This window comes from Perca flavescens, chromosome 21 (assembly GCF_004354835.1).
Source record: "Perca flavescens isolate YP-PL-M2 chromosome 21, PFLA_1.0, whole genome shotgun sequence".
Classification (NCBI taxonomy): Eukaryota; Metazoa; Chordata; class Actinopteri; order Perciformes; family Percidae; genus Perca; species Perca flavescens.
In genome coordinates this window covers 26878462-26902116 of record NC_041351.1, presented here as the reverse complement: position 1 = coordinate 26902116, position 23655 = coordinate 26878462, and the positions used below count along the sequence as shown (strand labels likewise).

The window sequence follows — 23655 nt, the reverse complement described above, 5'->3', positions numbered from 1 at the left end:
TCACAGATGGGCTGCTTTCAAAAGTGCACAGTTGCATGGCGAGATTAATGTTATGACTAGTTTATGTTTCCGTGCCAGCAATTACTACAGGGTTAGCCTTGAGCAACGATAGAGCACATAGGACACATTGCAGTTTACAACCTATGGTACACTGCTACACAAGATCAGCTAACAGATATGTATTTGTGTCCTTGGACCCCAGTTTCGGACTGATCAGATTCTGGTACTTGGCTTTTAAATCATTTAGAATTGAATTGCATTCTGTATAAACTCAGAGAATATAATATAATTAGTAAGAAAACCTGTGATAAAAATACTCACTCATACATTTTCCTGTTGGAATAATTTCTACTTGGAATGGAAATTTGATTTAACAATTTGTCTTTGTGCGAGGCTCCCCTGCTGCTCCCTCAAGGACTCCACTTTGAGAGCAGCTACCCTGCAGTGAGTCCAGAGTTAGGACATCACTCAGAATGGCACAATTGTATTGCTATTAGGATGAATCAGAGGCAACTAGAGAGAGCAGTAGAGACAGGCCACTGTGTTATTTTGGCATCTCAAACATTAAGGGACAGAAAAGTGCCCCTGGAAGAATCCGTAAGACATACACCACCTTCCGTCCTCGCTACAGCATCGGGTAGTTTGCGAAACACCTGAAACGACCTATGATGATGTTTTCTTGGAAAGTAACTTCTTGCAGTTGTGAGACTGTAGCAAACATTGTGCTGCCTAAATAGCTAAAAGGGTAGTGTGATGATGGTAAATGCATTCAGATGGGGGTTGAGATAGAACAGTGTTTCTCAAACTTTTTACACCACGTACCACTTCAGAAAATATTAGGCTCTCTAAGTACCACCATTATGGCCCACGTTAAAATAGAGTAGCGTAGGCCTACCCTATTCAGCTACGGACAGATCATGCAGGAGGCAGGTTCATTCTTAAAAACATTATTTATTGTTGACGGTCACGCTGTACTTCCTCTGTCCTGCTCCAACTGCAGCCAAATTTGAGGTAACTCAGGTCTTATCTCCTTATTGTTTTGCATAACTTGCTGCTAGCAGGTGCTGTGGAGACTTTGCCGCAGCTGCTTAAGTAGCAACTAACCCTAACCCTCGTCCACTATTTAAGTAGCGACTAACCCTAGTCCACTATTTAAGTAGCGACTAACCCTCGTCCACTACTTAAGTAGCGACTAACCCTAACCCTAGTCCACTATTTAAGTAGCGACTAACCCTCGTCCACTACTTAAGTAGCGACTAACCCTAACCCTCGTCCACTATTTAAGTAGCGACTAACCCTCGTCCACTACTTAAGTAGCAACTAACCCTAACCCTAGTCCACTATTTAAGTAGCGACTAACCCTCGTCCACTACTTAAGTAGCGACTAACCCTAACCCTTGTCCACTACTTAACAAGCGACTAACCCTAACCCTCATCCACTGCTTAAATAGCGACTAGCACTTGTCCACTATAGTTTCAACAGTGCTGCTCAAAATATTCACCTCCTCATCCACACTTCTCTGAGTTGCTGCTTGGAGCAAAGGTTGCAGTGTTTTTGAACCATTCATTTTACCTCGGCTTACTATCTTGCCACCACAGCTTGTGACTAATTATGGATGTATGTGCACTCCGTTTATGAACGTAACTATGTAGCAGGCTGATATCCAAACAAAAAATATAACACTTAAACACTCACTTTAAACATCTTTTAACTGATCATAGTTTAAGTATTATTAGAAATGTTGTAGTATTTCTTTAGTATTGTGTTTGTAAATTAATCTTTTTCATTTAAAAAAAAATCTATATATCAGAGATTCCGTCCGCGTACCACTAGAGGCAGCTCGCGTACCACCAGTGGTTCTTGTACCACAGTTTGAGAACCAGTAAGATAGATGGTTATGCCAGCAAAGTGAGTGACTTTGATAAAGGAGAACACAGGCTACATCCTGTCTTGTACCAACAATCAACATCGGCTTTAAGTCCGATAAACCGCAACTTCTCTAGTTTAAATCTGACCAGAGACCTTTGTTGCATGGCATCCCCTTTCTCCCCCTAAATTATATACAAATATCCCAAAAAGAATGAAGAACAAAATGTGGGGAAGATATGGCTTTGTTTGAGGTAGGCCAGGCTTGGCACGACGCGGCTAAAGTGGACTATATTGGGCTCGTGGAAACCTCACCAAACTTTACCAGATTGGAAAACACTCATTGGGTCATTTTGGTTGACACTGACATGTGACCAAGGCTACATTTACACTACTGCATTTTGGTTTGAATATGAATATCTTTTGCTGCTAAAACGGAGACATTTGAAAACACTGCTGCCCCGTTTGGGTTTGAAAAACTCTGGGGTTTCTTTGTAGTCTGCGGAGACCTTTGGTAACGACGACGCACATCAGACAGCCTTATCGGTTAGGTAGCTTACAGACCTTTCAGTAACAGTTCCACCCTGTCGTCGCTCCAAGCTAATACATCCCTGCTCTTACTTTTCGCCGTTGTTGTTCTTTCTCTAAAGTATTTTCTGTATTTTCTACTTATACATCCATAATTTAACTTCAGAAAATCTGCTTCCTGTTTACACCGGCACACACATGCCCAATGTGTGGTCATGTGATATGTGTTGTCAGACGTGTTGATATGAACGGAGATTAGTTCTGCTGCTGGAGCTAAAACTCTTGTGTGGACGGCGATCGATTTTGTGTCAAAAAAAATAGTGGTGTAGATGTTGCCTAAGTGTCTTTGTTGTTGAAGTATATACAACATTGTTTGTCCTTGCCTTCCCAAATGACCCATTTAAACCATGCAAAAAGGTCTCCAATGAGTTCCACACAGTGAGGTACACAGATGGTAAATTTGGGAAGATGAGAGCTTAATAATTAAAAGTGTTCTACTTTGGCTCGGCTACAGCTCTGTGTCTGTCCCTCTGCTTCAGTTTCACTCACCACTGAGTCTGACTTCATGTCCCCCCCACAACACTATCTGACTCTCTTACTGGGTGTTATGTCGAATGTTTCTGATTTATTAAATAACTGCATAAAGCATTTAACCAAAGTTTTGTGTTGGAGTTTGTAACATTCCAAAATCTTAATTTTTGACTTATAGATTTTTATTTTCACTGTAAATGCATATTGGTCCCAAATATCTTATATCAGTTCCATTAACTAATAATCAGTATCGGTATCGGGCATAAAAAAATCGGTCGATCCCTAGACTGAATTTACCAGACTGTTCTGGCTGTTAGTCATTGTATCCAGATTATTGGTGATCATTTATCAAAACTCTCATTGTGTTCATATTTTGTGAAAGCACCAAAAGTCAACCCTACAATATCGCCGCAATATCGACATTGATGTATTTAGTAAAAAAATATTGTCTTCCATATTGCCAAGCAGCTCTACATTGACATCGCCCATTAACACCCACACAAACTTGAGTCCAAGTTTATAGTTATCTGGGAGAAAAGTTTCCTCTCCTCCTTCTCTCTTTCTTTCTCTCTCTCTCTCTCTCTCTCTCTCTCTCTCTCTCTCTCTCTCTGCAGCGGCCTAAATGTAATCTGTTTTGTCTCCATCTCTCTGAGCACCTGAGCTGTCAGCCGGTGAACACGACGCTGGCTTCACCTTGTCAGTGCTGATTCATCCGCGCTCTGTCTCTAGCTGTTTGGCAACCAGTCAGCCTTGGCCGAACACGCCACAGAGAGCGGTAAAGAGCTCGTGCTGCGGTTCGCCACGGCTCGGCTCGCCACCTTCGATGCAGGGAGAGCTCAAACCCACTTTTTGCCCAGAGAGGGAAGCAAAGAGAAAGATGCAGCCTCCCCAATCCCCCTCTCTTACGACACACACACACACACACGGAAACTGCATAGGGAAGATGAATTCCTCCTTTAATAGATTTTTGTGCTGCTCTGTATTGTGGCTAATGAATAGTTAAAGGGAATTTAATTGACCTCCAAAGAGAAATTTTAATTAATGACGGGGAGACGAGCAAGGCTAGGCGCCATGGACTGAAGGAATCACAGTTATGAAAAAGGCACTATTAATTGAATACTTGCTCTGCCACAGATGAGCCGCAATTACTTTAAGATTTTAATGAATTTAATCACTTAGCCTGGGAGAGGTGAAAAGAAGGGATTTTGGAGTCCTTGCTCTGTCTGTGCAGTGTTTGCACATTTATGAATAGTGCTTATGAAACAGGATTAGATTTTGTCCGTTTTTTTCCCCCTACTTTTATTCATTCAAACTCAATGCACAGGGAATCTATTAGCGCTGTGAAATCGGTGGCGTTCCTCACTTTCGGGGACGCCGCGCTCTCTCCTGGTTTTTGTTTTTGCGCTTTGAAGTCAGCTGCGTGCAGAGCGCTGTCAACATCGATCAGTGCCAGGTGGCGTGTTCCATAAACAGGGGTATTTAGTGACGATGGCTCGTTGGGCAAAAGGCGTGCTTTTAGAGCTTTAATCATATGTCGGTTGCTAAACAATCTCCAAGTGCTTTTGAGACAATCTGTAACCCTTCTGAACACCTGTCTCATTTCTTCTTCTACTGTTAATGAAAACTGTCTTCCTGTAGTCCCAATCAACCAGATGAGGAAATCTGACAAGCATGCAGGTGCGTGTGCAAGTTTGCGCGTGCATGTCTGCTACTGGCAGCGCTGGATCTGCCTAATTACAGTGAGTGTTAGGTAGAACAACAAACAGCAGGCTCTTGGACATTAGCTGAGGGAATAAACCACATTCTCAGGTTTGCCCAGCTGGCCGGCCAACCAACCAATCAGACACCAGTCAGACAGACAGACGCTGAAGCTTCACTATCCTGGGTTTGATAGGTGTGTGGCACCACTCAGAGTGTGTGAGGCACTGCTCTGCTGCTTGTCTTGGCTCTTTTCCAGGCTGGCTCAGTGCAGATGTTTGCAGGTAGCTGAAGGGATCCATACCTGGGCTCCTGCACCCATTGATAATAATGTTTGGCTATAATTCACTGAAGCAGATCAGTACAATGATCTGTGTTCAGTTGGGGGTTTCACAACTACTCATTTTTAATTGTCACAACGTTTAGCAAAGTGGTGGGGTGGGTGTAAACTTGCACGGCAGCTGGATTCTTGTAATATCATGAGATCACATGAGAATCGATCTTGTTCGGCTCCAACATAGTCTATATCGACTACGTTTTATTTCCGGGATTGCTCCGTTGCCGGCGGAAATTCCGCGGATGTCCCTCATTTTTGGCTGGATGTCCGTCCCCTTCCTCTTCCTTTGTGTTCCTTTGTGTCCTTTGTGTTGGCGAGGCACCTCTGCGCCGCCCAAGACGATTGTGATTGGTTTAAAGAAATGCCAATAAAACCGCTAAATGCCGGTTTTTCTCCCATCCAACATTGTGCGGACTAGCCAGACCTGCCAGCTGCCAATAGCACACATGCACTGGTTTGTTTGTGTTAACAAACCATCTGGCGCGTCAGGTTAGAGTGGGTGGGGAGGTGCGTTACAACAACGTAATCGTTTTCAATCCATTTCATTCATTGGAGGGCAGCCATCATCAGACAGGTGGCGAGATTGTCAACCGGATAAAGCAGCATTAATGTTTTCTGCTGTTATTTATAAAAAACAATAATAACAGTCAACTAGTGCCAACCAGTGGTTTTAGTAGTTCACTGGGGAAACCTCTCCAGGGTTTTTCCTGAATGGAGGAATTGTTGGTGCCCCCCAAAGAGGTTTAAGCCAGCCCCAAAGGACCACCAGCGCTAAAACTGATAAGAATTGAGAAGAAACAGCAGTTCAGATATTCTCTTAGTGTTTTTATCAGCAATTTAGCGATCAAACAACTGTTGAGCAAGCAGAACATAAACTTCAATAGGAGCACTAATCTTTTACTGTCCAGAGTCGGGCTCTACCGGACTCTCAATGATTTTAACGGTAGTATTTAGATATTATAGTTCTTTTTTTTTTGCAGTTTTGTTATTTTGGGCTTTATTTACACAATTTTGTTTAACAAATTGTCAGAAAAAACAGGCAAATGCATAGATTTCTGTCAAATAAGGTAACACAGACTCATTGCCTTTACAAACGGATCATGCTCATTGTTGTGCGCAGTCACACACTCATTTCTTGTGAAACTTGTGACTTTCAAGTTTTGTTCAAACGTGGCTCAGGGTCACATTCAAACTCCTGTCATGTACGAATGTTTGCTGCCGTACACATACGAAACAACGGCCTGACAAGTATAAGTCTGCAAACACAAGCCGATGTCAGTTGCAAAAGGTGGAGAATGCATTACAGTGTGTAAATATTCAATTATGCAAATTGCCGATTCAAATTAATTAGACAAAAGTTTGGGTTGGCTGAACCTGCGACGGTTGTCGCAGCATCACAAAAGGGAGCGGGCCTTGTGTGTGAAAAGCTGCAATTACCATCGTCTGACTGAGGCCCGCCTGCACTTCTCAAGGCGGGAGATTGCTCTAATTGCCTCGGTGATGCGGGGGCCTTGAAGCTCGGGGATTCTTCTCAGGTCTCCGGCTCCGCAGATAGCTGGACGTGTAACAGCGATGCCGGAGCCAGCATCCATGGCATATCCATCTGTGAGTCTGAATCTCAATTACAAAACCGCTCAACAGAGGGACAGAAGAAAGAGGAGAGGAGGAAGGGAGATGGGGGGGCAGGGGGACAGAAAAGGCAGGATGGGGCACGGTGGCCCAGATGGCCTCAAAACATTGGCTCTTATTGTCCTGATGGTTCAATACAAGGGAACACCAGCGGTGGAAGAAGTATTCAGATCCTTTACCTAAGTAAAAGTACTAATACCACACTGAAAAAAGTACTGTATGTCCTACAACTTTTATGGACACATTTATGGTGGAAACATCTTTATTTATGTGAAGTAAAAATACAGGTGACAATTCAAATATAAGGCAGCAAGGAAGCTTTTACATCAGGGACCTGGGCTCTGATCCGAGTACACTTGACCCCAAGTCCAGCTTGTTTGATTAGTGTAAACATGATCCCTGCCCAAGTCCACTTGAAACGGTGGTCTATAATAGCCTACAGTCCATGTGTACACCCATACGGTTTTGCATCAGGTGTAGAAACCAACTCTACCAAAACATGGAAGTGGACTGCTATTTACCGCGACTACTAGATGTTTTTAAAAAGGTTATGAAACTGCCTCAATTTAATACTGAAGCCACGATATCAGACGGCAGCGCAGCCTGCCAAGGACAGAACCAGATCCGTGTCGCTGCCTCCTCCTACCAGCAGTCGGAGCTTCTGTGGGAGGCCGGAAGATCCGCGCCTGACAGCTGCTAGCTTTACCTTGCTAAATCCATTTTCTTTCTCCAATGCAGTTTTCCAATTTTTTATTTTTTTTTAATCTTTGCCTGGTGAACACTGTAGCTCTGTCATTAGATGTGCCAAATTTGTAACAGGGGAAACAGAAACACGTGTGCAGTCTGGCCAAAGTTACGCTTTGGGGAAAACCTACTGGTCAGAAAAGCGACACCGCTCTCTCGTTGTGTCTCCATGTTTATTAGCAAATCAGATATTAGTAAAACATATTATTTCCATGTGGTATTTTTATGATTGGTTGAACTGATGAGGACAAAATAAAATACTTGTTTCTTTTAATTTAGGGGGAAAGGAGGATACTGGTGTTAGTGGGACAGGCAGGGCATTGCTCCCCCGTGCCCCTGCCTAGGACCGGGCCGCTTCTCTATGTGCTGTGTGGCATTCATCTGAATGCACTGCATAAAGGGTTAGAGTGTAATTACGCCAACAAGCATCAACTGTGTCAATTAACTCACCTGGCACCTCTCTCCCCTCCCGCTGATTGCTAACCATGCCCACCCCAACAATAGTGTTTATTTGGCATGACCTATATTTTAGCAAATTTCTCCTGCTGCCTTTATTACACAGAATTCTACAAATCCAAAACACGCCATGCTTACTCCACATGCACGAGGAAATGAAGTCATTAAATAGGCCACCTCAGAAATGATGGATCCCATTTAAAGGATAAGATAACATGTTATAATATATTTTTTGCAAGCTCCAAGCCCATTAACTCCTACTGAAGTTAAATATTTAAAAATTCCTCGCAAATATATAGTTACATTTTTTTTTCTTTTTCAAAAGGCTCAGTTATTTCATGAAACTGCTGCCCACTGTAGTATTTAGAACCAAATGATTATTATTAATCCGCCGCTCAAAATAGTCCCATATAAATGCGTTAGTTCCTCCAGATTGAGCACACATGCTATAGTGAGTATTAGTGGCAGCTTCACAGTGTGCGTGGGGTTGAGGAGGTGTGGATCAGATTGGAATTAACGTAATGTTTGCCTCGGATGGTGGTTATCAACCGTAAGTAAGTAGTTTATGTGACTGTTGGGTTACTTAAGTCTTTCACCCAGGAAATGCGTTTTACTTAGGAGTGTTTCAATACAAAGCACGATCATTTTCCTAATCTTATCTTGTCGTTTTGGTGCCTAATCTTAACTTTCGTCGTGGCAAAATTGTCATATTTTGTGGACTAAATTTAACCGTAATGTCCGCCGCAGCTCGCGGTGCTTTGTACCCAGCTCAAAGTCACCTATTTTCGGGTAACTGAACCACCAACTACCGCTGATACAACAGAGGTCTGTTGCCAGCGTTGCAAAGCTCTGTAGGGGCTTAAACAACTAGCGATTGCCGCTTGGCATCATGGAGCTCATAGCCAGCCGGCGTCATGGACCAGCCGGCGTCACGTGACAACATTGCACCCTCAGGGGAAACTGTGGACTTGGACTTGAGTTCAAAGTTGATGACAACAAAATGAAACTTTTGATTGTGTGTTCTCCACAGCTATCTGTTTTGTGTCTGTTCCCAGACAAACTTCAATCAGCTGCGTGTTTTGGCTCAGTATGTGTTCTGTACTCCCTCCTGGGCTGCTTTCGGCCTCAACACGCCGTTGCCATGCCTGACTTGGCCTGGTTAGTGTGTTTCGATTAAAGGAGTGCATGCTCATAGAGTGTGTTTTGGGGGTATTTGGTTGAAAGGGAGAGATGATGTGTGTGTTACAGCAGCATATGGACGGATGGTTCACAGGGAAGTGGGTCAGAGTTAGTTTTACTGCCGTCCCGCAGTCTCCCAGGACAGACTGGCAGGGAGGACTGTCTGACACTACACAGCATGGTACACATATTTGCTGTACAAATGGCACACATCGCAGTGATGAAAGCAAAAAAAAAACACTAGAAAAACTAGGGGAAAGGCTATCAAAAGGTTTCCCTTTGATTACCCATAAACAACTATATTGATCTATATAGGATGTGTGATTTTTCGAGTTTTTGAAAAAGCCAAACGAGTCTCATGCGATTTGTTGGTGTTCTGTGTCTGTGCAGCCCTTCCAACTTAATTCTCTGCCTCTTCCTCCCGTTGATGGATCCCCTCTCAAGGAGCGGGTAATGACATCTCGAGGGAGGAAGCTCTAGTCTTGTGTCTTTTGGGATTTAGGGCTCAGCCGACAGAGGGTCTACAGGGCCTACGCTGGTTTCTGAAAGAAAAGAGGCCACTACAACAGCAGATGCAGATATTCAGCATCATTATTCATATGTTTGTCCGACCACTTTGAGTAATTGCAAGTAACATTACAAGGAAAACTAACAAAGTTTAGAATTCAATCTAATAGTTTTTACTCTTGTGACTTGTGACTTGATGAACAGTCTATTCCTGTGTGGTCTAGCCAGACCCTCCTCCGCAGAGCTGTGGAGGAAGGTCTGACAATGCGAGATTAGAACAGGACTAGTGTTCTGGGAAAACAGACGAGTAGAGGAGTTTGATGGGAACAAGCACAGAACGCAAAACATTTCAATGCAGGATACACTGTAATATGTTGATTGATGGTGAAACCCACCGCTGCTAATGATAATACACATGGACAAATGAAATCCTTCATTGCTTTTGTAGCATCGAGTACCTCCTCGACATATAATTCCAATTACACATATAGTACGGTGGGCACACCATAACTCCACAACCCCGAACTTTTTACAATTTCAAACTTGTATTCTTCAGACCCAACCGGCACTGACTCAAGTGACATCACTCAATTTAACTAATCAACTTCAATTTATTGTGTTTCTGGCAGTTTACTCTGGAGCTTCAAAAGGCTTTATACAACTTTTTCTCACACATGGAATAGTGCTCTCTGTAAATAGACTTTAAAGTGTGCAACCAGTGGGGCTCCCCATTGAGAAAATAACCCTGATGATGTAAAAGTGATGTCATCAGGGTAATCTGAGCTCCTTGGCCCATCGGTACTGCACATGTGCAACCGTCAACAGTGATGTAAAGGAAGCGATATGGCTCATTAGCCCTGGAAGAAAAGATGTTTAAATCAGAATAGTATTGATTAGGACTTTTTTTGTATGTAGTTTACATATTTAGTCATACATCACCGCATCATCACATCATCATCACACATGGTTATAGATGTGATGTACATACTGTATAAGTCATCATATATCATATACCTTGTCAGACTGCATCCAGAAGACGTTAAAACTTGTTTTTTAAAGTCTGTGATGATGGAAGTAGCTAATGAGTGAGCAATCTCGCTTCCTTCTCATCTCTAACCATGTTTCAATCTACACGTTTTTATGCAAATGAAGTAATATCGAATGAAAAATTCATTATGGAAACTGTCAAATTCGATTGAATTTCAAGAATATCGACACAAAGTTTTTACTTTCGATCTCTTTGGATTATCTCTTAATTGGTGAGCGGCTTATGCGATAAACGTGGATTGCTGAATAAATAATGAATTGCGATTACATTTTAGGCCATTTTCTAGTTGCAACCCGTTATAAAACAAAGACGAAAAAGTTCTAGGTCATTTCCGCTTTCTTTGCAGACATGGCGGATGTCAAAAAGACAGATATAAGTGCACTAACGAGGAGACGAGAGACTTTTAAAATTAATTTACGAGCAAAATATACCGGTTATTTTACATAGCAAAAACCTTAGAAAATTCGTTGTTGTCTTATTATACCTTGAAATGTTGCTATCAGCTGGCACATAGCGAGCAAACTTTGTTCACAAATGTTAGCTTGAATGTTGTGTGATTCAGTGCGGAAATGAATGGAAACACTTTAACATGTCTCAGATCTATTCCATATACCAATCTGACCGCAAAACAACAGTTTTTATTCGCTTTAAAGCCGTCGGATGGAAATGCACTTTCCCCGGCTTTATTCACATGAACTTCAGATAATTCTATTGAAAAAAAAAATATATCTAAACATGTGCAGTACTGTTCGGGCAGCCAGGACATTACATAAAATCTGCTTCACAAACGTAGTGAAGTTTAAAAGATGTTGCCGTTCACTAGGCAGGGAGGGTCGAATTAAATATCGTTATGGTTTGCATTATGGGAAGTGTAGGATCCAGGATCTTTGGAGTTTGACTTACACTAGGGACTAAAAGTCAGGATATCTCAGCTTGTTTGGCATCCATTCTTTTTAAAGTCTGTCTCTTGAGAGACTGCCGATTTTATGAAAGTCCAATACTAAATCTAATACTAAATTTAAGACGCTGCTTTCATTTCATTTTCATAATTTAATGTCTACAGTACATGCTTATTATTATCATTAGTTTGTTTTACTGGATATGACCTAAATGTAGCAGAATCACTCACCATCAGGACTTTTCTAAGCTGTTCAGTCACACTGTGACACCTTTGCGTGCCTCTTGCATGACTGTCATTTGAATCTACATGTTTTTCACTATTTATCTCGTATCCATCACAGCGGCTGACAGCCAGCCCGGGGCGCCCCGCTCATATATCCGTCTGCAGGGACAAGATGGATGAGAGTCCACCTGCTCCATCACTCCTCTCTTCCACTCACACACTCCCTATTTTCGCTCTCACTCCCTCTTTCTCCCATAATCCCACATTGTCATCCGTCATCTCACTCAGGTCTCTAGAGCCTTCTCGGACCCTGATGGTGGAGTAATGACAGTCTGGTTTGTATGGGCTTGGTGTTTCGGTAGGGAGAGATACATACTGTAATAGGGAATCATTTTCCCCAATGGCACCAGTTTTTGTTTGAATTGTGCTCTCGGTATTTGTAAGATAGTGGGCATTACAAAACAGCACTTAGTCTCCGTCCCCTGATGCATACTGTCTTTTGTAGGGAAGGTGAAAAGAAAGAACGCTCAGCTACTGCTTTCGGCAGCACGTCTTTCTGGGTAACCTCTTTTTCCTTCTTCATACAGCTGTGAACAAGCAACAAGTTAATCGTCAGCTCACATCCATATAGTTAACACACTGAATGAATTCAATTGCGGTTTGCCAAAACCATTTTGACCAAGGGCGTAGGTTTTGTTTCAACATTGGGTGGGACACATTGGGGACACACATGGGACCCCAGGAAATGTTGTGGGTCAAACCTTTAATCTCCTGCATTCTGGTGAATGTTTATGTGCAACAATTTGTGGTGCAATAGTCTTCATGTAAAGGACGTTATTTTTCTCTGTATTGTTTAAAACATGCTGCATATTCAAAACATCACACGTGTTTTGGGATGTTTTATAGGAATCATGTACATCTCAACAACAAATCTGTTCAGTCCCTCCAAAAAAACGTGATTATGTGATCACATAATTCAATGCATAATCAGCCAAAGTCCGCATATTGATGCAGGGGCCGCATTTTCTAAAAATCCACCGCACTTTTGCCGCAAAAATTGCCGATTTCCGCCCAAAATATGCGGGGTTGGCATGATTTCATAATCCCCGCATTTTCGTTGCAAAAAAATCACATATATCTTAGCAGAAAGTTCAAAAATGTTGTGTTTACTTCACACAAGAGCAGCTATTTTCCCCTGTTACCATGGGAATGTTATGAAGTGACGTAATTACGCCTCGTTTTTTTGTCTTTTTCATCAAACTGCAGTTTTTGCAAGTTCCTGCAATTTCATCGCATAAAATTGCATAAATATCCTGCATAGTCCATCGCATTTTTTAAGAAAATGTGCCACATAATCAAGGATTTTTGCCCGCAACAATCACAAAAAACTCGAACGACAACACACAGGGCCGTCATCCTGCGCGTCAGCTATGCACTGAACGCAGAGGTGTCAAGTAACGAAGTACAAATACTTTGTGATGTGGTTGGATGAGAAGTATAAACATATACGCAATCCATCGCACCTGCACAGACCCGGTGCTAATACGGCACCGGTGCCTTAACGACCGTTATCTACCGGACCGAATAGCAACGTGGATTTCGGTGCCTTATTTAGGTGCCACTTAAATGCCTGTGCTTCTCTCTGATGCTCCGAAAACAGACGTTAGAGGGAACTGAAATGCCCCGTCAGACACCACCTACCAAGAGCCTGGGTCTGTCTGAGGTTTCTTCCTAAACTGGAGTTTTTCCTCACCACTGTTGCAATAGCCAGTGCTAATGCTTGCTCTTGTGGGAATTACTATAATTGTTGGGGCTTTGGAAATTCTAGAGTGCGGTCTAGACCTACTCTTTCTGTAAAGTGTCTCGAGATAACTCTTGTTATGATTTGATACTATAAATAAAATTGAATTAAATTGAATTGAAACATCGCCGCACGGGACGCTAGCTAACACTACAGTTGGCAGCAGGTAACGTTAGCCTACCGTTAGCTAGCAGCTGGAGTAAACACGGTTAAAATGCTGACAGCTAAATGGTGTAAAAGTGTGTCTGTATTTCACTGGAGAGGATTCTAACACCAGACTGTAGCTGCCGTTGTGTGAAAAACACAGAAGAGATGTGTCCCCTTTTTTAGCCCTTCTGAGTTTGCACCTATGATTTTAATATAACATTATTATAGTCATTATGGCCTTTAGAAAAATGTTTTTTTGTGGAGGTGGGGTAGTGCACTGTAGGCTCCTGTGGGGCGGGCTAAGCTTTTGTACTTAATGGCATTTTTTTCCCCTCACATTACTTTTACTTTTATACTTTAAGTAGTTTTGAAACCAGTACTTTTACTTGAGTAAAAAGCTTGAGTTGATACTTCAACTTCTACAGATTCTATTATCTATACTTCTACTTGAGTAATGAATGTGAATACTTTTGACACCTCTGACTGAATGTCAGACTTTGTCCTGGAAGCTTCTGTTGCTCTAGACTATGTACATAAATACACAGTCCTGATCCAAATCTTTCTCATGCAATAATTGTAATATTGTGTAATCATAATCAGAGCAAGTCAGCTTTGATCCACTTGGGCATTTTGCCATATTGACACAATGTACAGACCCAAAACTTTTACCTACCTGGACCCGATAAGACTGCATGAAGCTGCCTGAACGTGCTGTTTTGGACAGGATGTACTGTTTCTACTAAGAAGAATACAAAATGTATGTTTCAGACGCTATTTCCTGAAAGTCCATACATTCAGTTTCTATAATAGCTATGACAATATTGCCTCGGCTCCCCTCTTCTCGCCCATATGTGAAGTGCCTTCATGGTAAATGCTCAACCACATAAAGACAAGCATTTCTGAATCTTTCACAGGTGGAAAAGACCTCAAGCAAGGACAATTTCATCCTACGCACAATCCTTACCGAACCAATCCTGTCCTACAGAGCTGCATTTAGTGATACTGATGACATAACCATGCATTTGGCAACACTGTCAGAGCTATAGGGATGCACTTAAGGGACTGAGACAGTGCCGGAAGAGAATTAGATAGATAGAACGCTGCTGTATTGCTAAAAATAATGACATTCCCATTTACAATGTAAAATATCGATGCGCCTGAGGACACACACAGCTCTTACAGGCATTATCAGTACTGTTCTGTACATAGTGTAATTGTGATGTTCAGGTGACTTTATATCTTTCAAGGAATATTTAATAGAAAATTTTGTGCACAAAGACAAGGCTTAAGGCTTACCCCTATATTTTCCACTGGGACGCTAAAAATACGCGCCAGGTCTGCCGCGGGGCATTCAGACAGCCGAGCAGGAAGTGAAACAGCGAGAGTATCCAGTCAATTCACCAAAAGACACCCCCCAATATCATATATGTCTCCTCTTCAACACCACGGACAACGAGAGATTCATCTTGGAGGTTGACAAACATAATAGACACCAGAAAAGAGAAGGCATGGAGTTAGACTGTAGTGTAGAGTGCTTGGAGTGGAAGGTAGATACTAGTTTAATCAATATGTAATGTACTTGTAAGCAAGACGCTCCGCTTCTGAGACACTCCCAGTGTGGTATGGCTAGGATTGGGCATCGAGAACCGGTTCCAACTTGGAATCGTTTCAAAAATTAAGATTCCAATGGAATCGTTTTTTATTGGAATTTGGTTTAGAATCTGATTATCAGTTCCAAATTTAATACAAGAAACTAACTCCGTAGAGGCCGCCTTACCTCCAGGCACTTGTTGCGTTGCAGCCATGGAGCACAGTAAGCGGCGCTATGAGGTGTGACTTTATTTCACGTTGGAAAAAGCCCGGTAAAACTGTAAATCATCATAGAATAAAAATAAAATGTTTCTCTTATCTATGAAATAAGCATGTGACTGGTTTCAGCTCCATCCCTCAAAGAATCAGAATAAAGAATCAATAAGAACCGGAATCGAAAGGAAGATTCGCAACTGGAATCAGAATTGTTCAAATAAAAACGGAACGCAGCAAAGACGCGCCCAGTGGAAAATCTGGTTTACAGAGACGTGTACTGTGTATGAATGTATAGAACTGGCAAAGAGAAATTAAGGTTGGTTCCTTTTACCATTACGATTCACTCAGAGTCCCTTGAACACCTCGTCTTCGACCTTGTTTTGCACTCTATTCCTCTTTGTCACTCTTTATTTTCCATCCTTTCAGAATAATTACTAAATCTCCACGGGCTTCCTGTCTGTCAAGGCTCCTGTTCTGTCTTAGTGGATGGGCTTTTTTTTCTTCATCCATCAGTTCAATATTTTCCCATTTTATAAGGTTAGCGCTGACGTAGATTGAAAAACATTGCAGCAGGTCTTCAAATCCAATTGTGCCTGTCCATTTTTTCAACACTTACACATAAGCAGAAAGGGATTCATAGTGCCTGATGCTTTTATCTCTGCCAGAGTTTTACCATAACTGAAATGCTACGTGTTATGCCACTCTAAATGCACATCCTCTCTGGTGTTATCTACCTTCCCTTTCTCTTTATCCAATCCACCTGACTTCGCCTGCTCCCTCGAGGCGCTCTCGGCTTTGCGAGGAACGAAATATGTAAAATTGGAGACCCGCTTTTATGGTTCTGGTTTTTCACATTTTTCACGGGCCCTAACAAGCTCTTTTCACTATCAAAATGACTTTATGTAATGCATGTCAACTTTAATATTTATTCAGCAAGACGTTACGGATAATAAACTTCAGCAGCACCTCCAATAGATTTTTTTAGTGGGTAGATGGTTAAATGGTGCTGTGTTTTGTCATTATGTGGCCTTTTCAGGGCTAGAAAGCAATACTGAGCTTGATTAAGATATAGAGAGCTGCTGCACTAATCAGCACACTTTCCAAAAATCCCTCCGTCCTCCCTTCCTCCTATTCTCTCGCTCCATCCTTCTAATGATGCCCAACGTGAACTTCTCCTCTTCCCTCCCCTTTCATTTGAGCTCAGGCCATTATGGCAGATAGTGAGTTAATGAACAGCAAATGAGAGAGGAGAATGGTATTAATCATCTGTGGGCCTGCCATGTGCTCTATTATCATTCAGATTCTTTCATCTAGGAGTAACCTTTCTGCTTTCACCGCCTCGTCTCCTGAGCATTACCTGATGCCTGCGAGTGCTTTAAGGTTCCCAGCGGTCCTAGAATATTTCGTATTATCAGGAAAGTCAGGGAATCTGATACACTTGGGCCCCTTCTTGGGAGGTCTAAAAATATTGAAGAAAGTTACAATTAGTCCCATAATGGGTTAGGGTTTTTACATTTAAGCTGCACTACGCACGGTTGTCATGTAAAAATGCACGCATTACAGAGCCAAAAAACAGCAGGTCTCTTGCTCCTTTTCGTTAGTTTTCTTTTATCAAATCATATCATGTAGGAATGTTGTCCATACAGCCACATTGCACTAGCGTCACACAACATCTCATACAATTCTGCCCACAGGGGGAGCTACAGTAACAGTAAACCAAGACATTTCTACAATTCTGTTGTTGTCAACAACTTCTCCAATAGCACTTGCATGACATGTTCAAGCATAACACCAATACCCCCGCCTTGTAGCCATTAGTAAAACACCACTATGCTACTTAATAACTGCATCTAATAATTTAAAGGGCGTCTGGATAGCTCACCTGGTAGAGCATGCGCTCCATGTGTAAAGGCTCACTCCTTGCCACAGTGGCCGGGGGTTGTTTTAGTCGTGCAACAGAAAACTCAGATTGGACAGATAGTCTAGCTAGCTGTCTGGCTTTACCCTGCAGAGATCAGAAGAGCAGTTAACCCTAGTCCTCAGAAATCCACCAGAGGTTAGGACGCCAACACAAAGGAAGAGGAAGGGGACGGACATCCGGTCGAAAATGAGGGTCATCCGGCACCGGAGCAATCCTGGAAGGGGAACGTCTTGGATATAGACTAGGTTGTTACAGACAACGGTAGAGAGAAACTGTTTGCGGGCTCTAGGTGAAGTCGGGAAAGCCGTTGCTGTAGATTGTAATGTTACGGTAAAGCCAGAGACTGACTGCAGTCGGGTCAAGCCGTTGTGCACGGCAGCGGAGATGCTGGTGGGCGTTCTTCTTCTTCTCCAGCATTTAGCGGCAGACTAGAACACCTTTAGGCAAATACTGCCCCCATCAGGTCTGGAAGAATTGCATCCCCCGGTACCTACGGTTACTGTAGAAAAACGAGTACCGTCACGTTTTCTGACTTTTGGTACCGACTTGGTACAAAAGTACCGGGTCTCGTGACATTGTTTCCATCGACTTTGAAGGAAGTTTGTTTTACGATGATAAAAGTACTGTTTATTTAAATGGAGCCTGGTGGGTACAGTAATTTTGAGTTGAACCTAACATTTACCTTTTAGGCATAGCCATGGTGTGAGCAAACACTGAGTTCTACTCTCTTCACATTTTATTAAACATGGCTTTCAGATCACAGCCAACAATAATGCCAGAGTGTACGGACCACACACACTTCTGCAGCACGTTGAGAACTTCAACCACTGGAGGTCAGCACGAACAGGAGACTCAGAGGTGTAAAGTTAAAGCATTCCTATGAAGTTGAAGCAGTTTGCTTGTGTAAATGTAGAGCATCATCGCGGCATTTTCACAACATGAGGGGAGCATGAACCGAGGTGTAGCTCTGTGGTTGAGATGTGAGTTCTTTATTCTACACCTGCAGCTGAGGAAAGAGCAGAGTTCCAATCGATAGCCAAGGATCTTGCCTGTCTAAGAGATCCACTCTCTCTCTCTCTCCCATCCAACCAAGTTCCTATAGAGCTGAATGTAATACTTGCTCCTCAGTGTGTGTCTGCATGTGCGTGTGTGTGTGTGAATGAAAACCTGCACACCCTTATGTGTGTGTAAATGTAGCCCGCCAGCTCTCCGTCTCCAGGCCGCGGAGGTGAAGGACGAGGTCGGGGAAAGAGCGCGGGGCCTCGGGTGGACGTGATCCCGCTGCTAATGACAGCCTGGGTAGACTCATGCCAGTCTGAAATCTATAGTCCTGTCCTTGGCTGGCCTACAGCCCAACATCCCATGACTCCATTTGTGTCATAATAACATCCTTTGTGTCTTTCTGTCTCTTTCTCTTTGTACATCTGGCTCACACTGCTTTGCTACACTGTAAGAAATAAATCCATGAAATAAAAGAAAAGGTTCTGGCAGCTCATTACCTGGACTTCGTCCCGTAATTAATTTAGAAATGTTGCGTGTAGCTACGGTAAAAATACAGAACATTATCTCTTATTTAAAATGTTCATCTCTTACAACGCTGCTCAGATAGTGAACTTCTGAAAATAAATCTTTTTTTTACGCTTGTTTCAACGCTTTTTGGGGGGTTTTTGTTGTTGCTTATTGACGTTTTTGAAATGCTTTTTTAAAACGCTTTCCTGCTCAAAATGATCGGCCCCGACCATTGCCGCTATAATTAGGGGTCCAAGCCTGAGGGCGCTGGGACGTGGTTCCGAGTATCAGCGGAGCTGGGAACTCTATTGTAATCTCATTTCATATTATTTGTCTTATATTTCCAGAGGTAAAGTGGTTCTCCACCGTACAAGTTACGCAAGTGAAACCTTCAGGGATGGTAGAGAGTGTGACACGTACCTTGGAAAGGGAAAAATGACACATATCCACCAGCAGGTGGCGCTATAAACAATAGGAATGGGTTTCGATTTGGAAATCGTTGACTTTTCAATGACCTTTCAATGACCTTTTTATCAGGGAATTTTGAGGACAGGCAGGTTTTTAAGCTGTAGCTGATTTGTAAATGCTTTGACATGCTGTCGCACATAATCTTGCCACGTATGTTCAAAATAACACAATGGCCATGATGGCTCTGTGTTCAGAGTGTTTGCTGCCCTGCCTGCATAGAAATACATGGGCAGCAGGCGATCCGGCAAGTAAGACCCAGATGTACTTCTTTTTTAACGGTTAGTGCACAATATGCAGAGAACTGGCACATACACCCAGTAAACACGTGTTCAAAAAAATGCTGAAACATGTTACCTCGCGTCTGAGCTTTCTTACCACCTGCTGAGATCAGAAACAGTGATTGTTGCGCTGTCATCTTCTCCTGTGGAAACACTCAGAGAAGTGAATATTATATACTATAGTGCCGGGATGTGTCACTACTGGCAAATGAAGGACAGAAAGCTGTCCCTCCTGTCCATCACACCCAGGGTTTTTCGGGGCTGACTGGTTTGTGCACCGTTTGTTTTTTTTAACCTTTATTTATTCGTACTGTCGATAGGAAAAAAAAATGCCTTAAATCGGCGCTAGCAAACTGGAGTTGCTGCAGCTATGGCCAGAGTTTCCAGTTAGCTACAATGCCAGTTGTGGGGGCATATTTTAGAATGCCTTTGTGCCTCTTAACAGACACAAAATACAATTAAAATTTTTGTGCAACATGAACAGGGCCCTTACGTGACAACAAGATGCGTTTTCAACTCAGACATTGTGAAGAAACCATTTAAATTCAAAGTTTGTACTGTCACTTACCTTGTTTCGATACTGCCGATAGCTAGCTCGGCCTGCTAGCTGCACAGCTCCGTCCAGGATGATGGGGTTCGGCCAGTTTCCGGTGATAATCATCACGCAGTAGTTCCGCTCATCCATTTTGTGTGCGATGGATCTGGCGTTGGTGAGTAGGAGGCTTCGCTGTGTCCTTAGCTAGTGTCCTTAGCCGGTCCCGACCGGTATCCTCGCTTCTGCTTTCGCCGGCTTCGTCAACTCCTGCTGCCGACAACAATCCATGGAGCGCCCGGTGGTCCTCCAGACATAGCCATAGACAAGAGGGAGGAGCCCTTACACTCTACACACTTTCACTGGCAATCACATCATAGCCACACCCTAAAACACCCCCTGCTTTAACGCCGAAATGATAATTCAAAAAATGAATATCATTCTGTATTGCAGCAGACTTAAAACAACCGATTGATACCATAAACTCCTTATGAAAATGTTTACTGAGGTAATAAATCAAGTGAGAAGTGGGTCCCTTTCTCATAGACTTCTACAGAAACCGCACATGTCGCCCCCTGCTGGAATTCAGATAAAATGCAGGTTTAAGGCTCTTCCTCATTTGCAGCACTTCACCGAACCGGATGCTTTGTCCATTAATATTATACAGTCTATGGTCCCACTCCCCTCACTGCTGGATATTTACCAAACACGCCTCACCCGCAAAGTAACCAGCACTGTGGGTGACCTCAGCCCCCCCTCACACAGCCTCTTCAGCCTCTTGCCATCTGGGAGACGGTACCGGAGCATCCGAGCCTGTTCCACCATGCTGGCGAACACCTTTATTCCCCAGGCAGTCAGGAAGCTCAACACCCTCCCCTCCTCTCCCCGCTGCCCCCCGAATTCTGGACTCGGAAGTGCTGTGTTTTTTTCAGGGACCTATTAGAAGTATTTTTGGATTTGTTTACATGATGCTGGGCGCGCCCACCTCCGTCACACAAGTTACCAGCGCATCTACTGACGCAACGATGTTTCCAATGTCCAAAATCTGGTTTGGTCGTTCCCTGTATAGTTCACTATGTAATACACACTATACAGGGACTAGTGAATGAATGAGGGAACAGTTTTGAACACAGCTTCTAAATCTCCTGCAACAAAATGGAGGTTATTTTCCTTCCTGTTTCCACTGTCAGATTTCTGTCTTCTGCCTCTCTAGAACAGCAATACAAAGTGGATAACTCCTTTGAGAGGTAAACAGCTAGAAGAAGCCTTCATTATCTTAGCTTCTCTCTGTGTGCAGGATACAGGATACTCTCTGTGTGCATGTGAAGTGTCAGCAGTTTGCAGAATATACAGTCCCCCTCTATAAAGGAGGGCTTGCAGATCACAGGGCTGCTCCTTGATGTTTGCTTAGTTCTGCCTTTTTTTCTTCTATTTTCCCTCCATAATAAAGTCAGCTCTGCCTTGTGCAGTTTACCGCAGTCCTATCCCATCAGCAGTTACTTAGCTCTGAAATACAACTATGACTAGGTTGCAGTTCTGTCATAAAAGGCAGCCTTAAACTTGTAAACTTCAGTCAAAAATCCTTACTGGCTGTAATTATTCTTAAATTAAGTGCATGATTTCCCATTGGTTTTGTTCATCATAGATCATTAACAGGCTTGTATTGTGTGATGGTGTGAGTCATATAATGACTAATGCTACGGAGATAATACATATTTCATATACTGTATTGTTTTGCAGTTTATGCTGTATACAAAATATGGCATGGAGTATCAAACTCAATTTCACAAATGGCCACACTGGAAAATGAGAATCACATCGAGGCCAGTATACTTTATTGACATGCTTTTATTTGACTGAAAAAGGAATATGTTTTTGACTGTTATTGCATGTCTCATGTAGTCTTCTCACTTACAGTTTGGTCGACATAAAGCCCCATTTCCTTAATGGGGGCGCCTGGATAGCTCACCTGGTAGAGCGTGCGCCCCATGTATAAAGGCTCAGTCCTTGTTGCAGCGGCCGCAGGTTCCCTCTCTCTCTCCCCTTTCACATCTTCAGCTGTCAAAAAATAAATAATCTTAAAAAAAAGGTACCTTAGCAATCATAGAATTTAAGAAATCAATCAAAACAATGATTACATGTACTGCACTTTTGTACGGCCAAGATTTGAACTGCTTGTTGTTCAGTATTGTCTTTTTACTAGCAAAAATCAATAAAATGTGTTAAACAGAAAACAATGATTACATTTTTAAAAGTAGCTATACCTCACAGCCGACTCACAGCAACCTGTTTCACAACAACCCGGTCTCACGGCAGTTCGTGTAAATGTCCACGTTATTCTTAATCTATTGATACGTGTTCACGGAGACGTTTTTCTCTTTTTTTACGTGTAAATGTCACGTTATTTTCTCGGGGAAAGGACGCCAGGAGGCGGCCGAAAAGGTCGCTCCATAAGCCGGGAGGCGCCCGCGAGGCGGCCCGCTGGGGATGCCCCACAATGATGGCGGAGGTTGGGTTTAGGAAAAAACTTACGGGGAAAGGGCACCTTAAACGCCGGGAGACGCGCCACAGTAACACGCGGGACAAAACGCCACAATAACGGGATGGCTGGCTCATCAACAAGCTAGCTGGTCGGCTAACCGGGGTAGGAGCTCCGCACACCCGCATTTAATTCGGTTGTTTGGCCTTTTGGAAGCTAGTTTCCGTGCCATGTCATCTTTAATTTATTTATTATTTATTTAATTTATGTGTGTTAAGTTAAATGATCAAGGGAACGGCTTTCTTTTTGGGATATGTAGGTCAGTGAATAACCGATGATAGTTATGTGGGACCTGTTAGCAGGAACAGCTGGTTAGGACAGCGGCTAGCTGGGTGAGGAAGTTTTATTATTATCTATCAGTCATTTAAAACAGAAAGGCAATACATACACAAGCTTGTGTTGGTGAGGATTACTCTGCAGATTGTGTATGTGAGAACAGGAACAGCAAACACATACTCGTTTGACTTGCCGTCCGTCTACAGAATAGCTCTCCCGCCGTCAGTCATGGCGTTCATAATTCGCGGGAGTAGAGTGTGACATCACGTGCAAAGGGTCAATATGGTGTCTGCAGTCTGTCCCAGATTAACACTGTGTGGCGTGGTTGTGAAATGGGAAAGCCATATGTGTTCCTGGGCTGTGCATCAACCCATACTCCTTATTTGAACTATGTTTAGCCATGGAATACATGTGTGTGCTCGTTGACATGTCAAGCCAGGTGTGAGGAAAGGCACCATGATAACGCTGCAGCTAGAAAGAGAAAATAAAAGAGAAAAGGCAGCAATCTGTTCTGCTGTTACCTGCGGTGTTTATAATTTATCCAGATACGTTCATTCATCCGCGTCTTTTATTTACCATGCAGTTATTCCTCCAGCAACTGGCAGAGAGATTAGAGTCATCCAAACATCATCCACTGTAGCTTCAAGTGCAATTAGAAATCTGCAACTCACTAAGCTCACTCACCGACTCTGTCAACACAATCCCAGAAGGTGTTCGATTGATGAAGTTAA

At 42.9% G+C, this 23655-nt stretch overlaps 1 protein-coding gene across 1 annotated transcript in view; it reads left to right on the top strand.

Moving 5' to 3' along the window:
- Positions 1 to 23655, top strand: part of ca10a (carbonic anhydrase Xa) — a 268931-nt gene that overhangs the window by 106292 nt on the left and 138984 nt on the right. The gene's annotated exons all lie outside the window — the stretch shown is intronic.